This window comes from Hyaena hyaena, unplaced genomic scaffold, assembly GCF_003009895.1.
Source record: "Hyaena hyaena isolate Hyena2069 unplaced genomic scaffold, ASM300989v1 scaffold_3, whole genome shotgun sequence".
Lineage (NCBI taxonomy): Eukaryota > Metazoa > Chordata > Mammalia > Carnivora > Hyaenidae > Hyaena > Hyaena hyaena.
Window position 1 is genome coordinate 5,757,972 of NW_024080635.1, and position 6,000 is coordinate 5,763,971.

At 48.9% G+C, this 6,000-nt stretch overlaps 1 pseudogene; it reads right to left on the minus strand.

Moving 5' to 3' along the window:
* Positions 1–2,669: 2,669 nt before the first annotated feature.
* On the minus strand, positions 2,670–3,299 carry LOC120232706 (annotated as a pseudogene).
* Positions 3,300–6,000: the final 2,701 nt, after the last annotated feature.

The following is a 6,000-nucleotide window of genomic DNA, read 5'->3' on the forward strand; positions in this document are numbered from 1 at the left end:
CCCTCTGTCCTGAGTGGGTCTGGCTATCATCCTGGAACAGACACCATGCCCAGCCCAGCACCTAGCTCCGAACCCCAACCCAACAAAAGTTTGGCGGTGACCTTGGGATTCCCATCCCTTAGTGAGCAGCCCCTTCAGAATCAGACAGATTCAGCTTTGAATCACAGTTTTGCCTTTAGATATAGCTGTGTTACCCCAAGCAAATGACTTTACGTCTCCGAGTCTCAGTTTCTTCATTTTCAAAATGGGCTCAATAATGCCTGCTTTTAATTTTTTTTTTTTAGGACTTTCTTTCCTTTTTTTCCCCCTCTCTTTAAAAAAAACTTTTTTTTAATGTTTATTTATTTTTGAGAGTGAAAGAGAGCACGAGTGGGGGAGGATCAAAGAGAGAGGGAGACATAGAATCCGAAGCAGGCTCCAGGCTCTGAGCTGTCAGCACAGAGCCCTATACAGGACTTGAACCTGTGAACTGTGAGTCACGACCTGAGCCAAAGTCAGACACTCAACCAACTGAGTCACCCAGGCGCCCCTATGACTTTATTTTCTTGAGTAATCTCTACACCCAACACAGGGCCCAAATTCACAACCCCAAGATCTAGAGTCACATGCTCTACCACCCGAGCCAGCTAGGCACCCCTCAGTAGTGCCTGCTTTTAAGTGTTTATTATGAAGATAGTGAATGGCATCCATTCTTACTATTTCCCAAATGTCTACTACATGGTGTGCTGGGCTTTATCATTTATTCTTGAGCAATGTGACCCTTGGGCCTAGGCAACCAGGGAGGCAGGAGCCCCTACATTTCAGAGAGCCCACTCCAGACCTCCTCTGCTGGGCCCTTCCCCATGGAGCGAGAAGTCCGAGAGGCCAAGAGGCCTTGCCCACCTGGAGCCCATCTGTACCCACTTCTAGACCACCTTTGGGTATCCAGATCCCAGAATCTCTTGACCTAGCTTCTGGGGCCTGGATGTGCCCTTGCCTAATCCAAACTCCACTGCCAGGGTAGATTTCCAGGCCTGAAGGGTGGCTGGGGGACAGCTACTCACTGGGAGTGGGTGACTAGACCTTGAACATCTGGTGGCGGGGCAGGGATGGCATGAGAGAGAAGGGCCTCTGGTGTGCTCTTATCAGGGACAGATAAGGGCGCAGAGCCCAATGTGGGACTCGATCTCACAAACTGTGAGATCATGATCTGAGCCTAAATCAAGAGTCGGATGCCTAACCAACAAAGCCACCTAGGTGCTCCTTTTAGTGCCATTTTAGAGAGAAGGAAACTGAGGCTCAGACTGGGGGGGGGGGGCAACTCCAAAGCCTGTTCATTTTATTGCCACAGTGCTTTAAAAAATTTTTTTTAACATTTATTTATTTTTGAGAGACAGAGAGTGAGCAGGGGAGAGGCAGAGAGAAAGGGAGACACAGAATCTGAAGCAGGCTCCAGGCTCCGAGCTGTCAGTCCAGAGCCTGACTCAGGGCTCAAACTCACTAACTGTGAGATCATGACCTGAGGTGAAGTCAGACACGTAACCCACTGAGCCACCCAGGTGCCCCAAGGCCACAGTGCTTTATGTCCAGGTACTTTACATCTGTCACCTCATTCCATCCTCACAACCATCCTATGATAGAGTAATATGAGGAAACTGAGGCACAGAACGGTTAAGAGACTTGTCTAAGGTCACACAACGCATTAGTTAAGGCAGTTGAATCTTGGCAGTCCCGCTCTTCACTTTAGGCTTTGCGGTCCGTCACCATTATCAGAGTTATACCTCAATTCCTTAACTTGGGTAGCACCCATTCTGCCTCAGTCATCTCTCTGAGGAATGGGACACAGTAAAAGGGCCCCCAACCCCCCACCCCTGCCCAAGGCTACAAAGCTAGAAAGAGGCAGAAATGTGATTCAAGTTGAAGGGAAGGCCATGTGGCAGTTGCTGGGGCTTAACTCAGCTCCTCATCCTCCACCCTGCAGACCCAGGATAGCTGGGCAGGGCCCTGGGGGTTTCTCAGAGAGGCCCCTGTGGCCGCTGTGCCCTCCCCTCTCAGCCTGTGGCCTGAGAAGATGGCGCTTTCTCAGGGCCAGAGGCAGAGACTGCGGGCCAACCCCCCTTCCTCCCCAAGGCCCAGCTGTGGGGCGGCTGCCCAAGCTCCCGCCAGCCCCGCCTCTCCTACTCCCTGGCCAAGTGGCTGCTCTGTGGTCACCTGGACCCAATTTCCTCCTTCCTGCCTCCTCCCATCTCTGGGAAGCGCCCCTGGGCTGCCCTGCCAATTTCCAAAGACTTCTCCCCCAGGAAGCCGGCTCTGTCCCCCCCCCCCAGGTCTCCTACCCCTCCTTGGAACACTCCAGCTCCTCTCCCTTCAGCCCCACACATAGAGAACCATTTGGACCATCAGCCCATTTTCCATTTGGTTCCTGGCTGAACATTGGGTCCCCCTGGCCAGACTGTGAGTTCTCTTCCCCAAGATGGTTATCACATCGTGTGCTTCCCTCTCCCCCCACAGTGCCAGGCAGGGAAGAGCCCAGAGCCAGGGCTGCCCCTGCTCCAGAGGCTGAACCTTGGTACTCAGAAGCCTGAAGTCAGCATCATTGTCCTTCAAGCTTTTGAGAGCAAAGCAGCCCTCCTTTTATTTATCTTTTTTTTTTTTAAACAACTGATAATCAATTTATTAAAAGGGTTGATTTAAGCGTCTGCACTGGTGACTTCAACCTCAATTCCTGGCTCAATACTGATGGAAGTAATCTGCTTAACAATCTCGGACTGGGCAAATCAATGAGGCGCTTGTGGATCCTCGTCTGAAAACGATCCTGAGTCTCAGAACCTTCACCACAAGGAGTTTTTCTTTTTCTTTTTTCCTAAGTTTATTTATTTATTTTGAGAGAGACAGAGACAGCACAAGTGAGGGAGGGACAGAGAGGCAGGGAGAGAGAGAGAATCCCAAGCAGGCTCTGCGCTGTCAGCAATGCCCAACGTGGGGCTTGAACTCCCAAAACCATCACGACCTGAGCGGAAACCAAGAATCGGATGCTCAACTGACTGAGCCACCCAGGCGCCCCGGCAAGGAGTTTTTCTTGTAGTGATTCTGAGAGTCTTGGGAGACATCCGAACTGATCCTTTCCCTTTGAGAGTATTTGCCTTTGCGCCTCCGATCAAGTCAGCAAATACCTTCTCCAAAGATTTTTACGCTGTGGCTGGATAGAGTCATTCTAACTCGGTGAATCGCCGCCTCTGGTTCCAAGGGTGTCTTCCCGGTGTCTTTAAAAGCCATGGCTGTGGCGTGGCTTCCAGACAGACCTGTTCCTTGGCGGCGAGAACAGCAGTGAGTCAGGAGCAGGAGGGGGCATCCAAAGCCCGCTGTAGCTGTGACTGGATCTTCCTCAAAGAGAAAGCAAAGCACCCTTAGGTGAAGAAACCCAGAAGGTGCAGGGAAGAGAAGGAATTTGCCCAAGGTCACCCAAAGGCCAGGCCAGTACTCAACCCAGATCCCATGGCTCTCAGCTGCAGGCTTCTGATACTACCCGGATGGAGTTTCTAATTCTCCCAGGTCCCCACATTCAGGCTGGAGACCAAAATATTTCCCAATGATGTATTATCAGAACAGGGTGGGAGGGGATTAATTCTGTCTCATATGTCATATCTGGAAAAGCCCCAAAGAGATTATTCCTCCAGCCTCACTCCTTATACCCCCATTTCATAAACAAGCAAAGTGAAACCCCAAAAGCAGAAAGGATCTCCTCAGGGTCACACCAAGCTGGTGCTAGAGCTGAGACTGGAGTCCATGTCAAGTTCTTTGAAGAAACATTAAGCATCACCAACTAATTCATTCATTCAATAATTTTTTTTTGAGAGCCTAATCATGCCAGGCTCTATGCTGGTTGCTAGGAATGTAAGGGTAAATGGGGCACCTGGGTGGCTCAGTCGGTTGAGCGTCCGACTTCAGCTCAGGTCATGATCTCGCGGATCATGGGTTCGAGCCCCGCATCAGGCTCTGTGCTGACAGCTCAGAGCCTGGAGCCTGCTTCGGATTCTGTGTGTGTCTCTCTCTCTGACCCTCCCATGCTCATGCTATCTCTCAGAAATAAATAAATAAAACATTTAAAAAAAAAAAAACAAAAAAGAATGTAAGGGTCAAAAAGACAGTCCCAGCTGGTAGGGGTATGAGGGAGCCCCTAGACAGGAAACGTTCTGCATCTTGATCTGGGTGCCAGTTGCATGGTCGTGTCCAGCTTGTGAAAATTCATCGAGCTGTACATTTTGGGATGTGCACTTTTCTGAGTGTATATTCCAATTCAAACAATTTTAAAAAGGCAATCACAGGGCAGGGTGCCTGGGTGGCACAGTTGGTCAAGCGTCCAACTCTTGATTTCAGCTGAGGTCATGATCTCACAGTTTGTGGGATCAAGCCCCACGTTGGGCTCTCCACTGTCAGTGTAGATCCTGCTTGGGATTCTCTCTCTCCCTCTCTCTGCTCCAACCCTGCTTATGCTCTCCCTCTATCCCTCTCAAAATAAATAAACTTAAAAAACAAGCAAACAAATATATATATAATAAAAGAGAGTCACAAGCATTGAGCTTACAGAGCTACAGTATAGCAGAGGAGATGAGATATTAACTAATTACACAAATAATTGATTAATTACAATTGTGACAAGTGCTACAATAAAAGTAGAGGTTGCTAAGGGCTGTGGAGTAGAATAACTTGATCTAATCTGTGAGTAGTCAAGGAAGGCTTCTCAAAGGAAGTAAGAGATACCCTGAACTGTAAAGAAAGAGAAGGAACTAATGGAGTGGGAGTGATTCTCAACCCCTACCTTATACAGCACAAAAATTAATTCAAGATGGGGTGCCTGGCTGGCTCGGTCAGTAGAGTGTGTGATTCTTGATCTCAGGGTCGTGAGTTTGAGCTTCCTTAAAAAATAATAATTCAAGATGGATCTCGAACCTAAATGTGAAACCTAACACTATAAAGCTTCTAGAAGAGGATGTATGGGAATATCTCCATGATCTTGGGATAGGCAAAAATTTTCTTAGGCATCAAAAACATTAACATGAAACAGAATTGTCAGGGGATGGGGGAGAGCATTCAAGACCGAGAAAAAACCGTGTGTGAAGGCCCAGAGGAAGGAAGGGACAATGTTAGATGAACTGAGAAAAGGCCAGAGGGAGTGAAGGCAGGGGGACAGTGAAGTGTGAGAAAGTCAAGAGGAGATAGGGAGCTGACAAGCCAGGGCATTACAGGTTGGGTCAGGAGCTGGGAGTTTATCCTGAGGGTACTAGAGAGTCAGAGAAGGTTTTTAAGTTTTTTGTTTGTTTAGTTTAGTTTTTTGTTTTTTAATTTTTAAACGTTTATTTATTTTTGAGACAGAGAGCACGAGCTGGGGAGGGGCAGAGAGAAAAGGGAGACACAGAACATGAAACAGGCTCCAGGCTCTGAGCTGTCAGCACAGAGCCCGACGCAGGGCTCGAACCCACGGACCGCGAGATCATGACTTGAGCCAAAGTCGATGCTTAACCGACTGAGCCACCCAGGCGCCCCTAGTTTAGTTTTTTTAACTTTTATTTTTTAAGTTTTATTTATTTTAAGACAGAGAGGGAGTAAGGGAAGGGGAAGAGAGGGAGAAAATCAAGCAGGCTCTGTGCTGACATCACGGACCCTGATGTGGGGCTCAAACCCACAAACTGTGAGATCATGACCCAAGCCCAAGTCAGACGTCCAACCCACTGAGCCACCCAGGCGCCCCTGGTTTTGTGTTTTTTCTTTTTAATTTAAGTAATCCCTACACCCAGCCTGGGGCTCAAACTCAAGACCCCAAGATCAAGGGTTGCTTGCTTTTCCGACTGAGCCGGCCTGAGCCCCGAGATAAGGGTTTTTAGTAGGGGGAGTGGCAGGAGCAGCAACTGGAGCAACAATTGGAGATAGTGTGACCTTAACTGGGGTTGCAAAGTCAAGTATTCCTTCCTTTGATGTGCCCAGGACTGCCAGGCATCGGCTGTGCGGAACGGAGAATGAAAG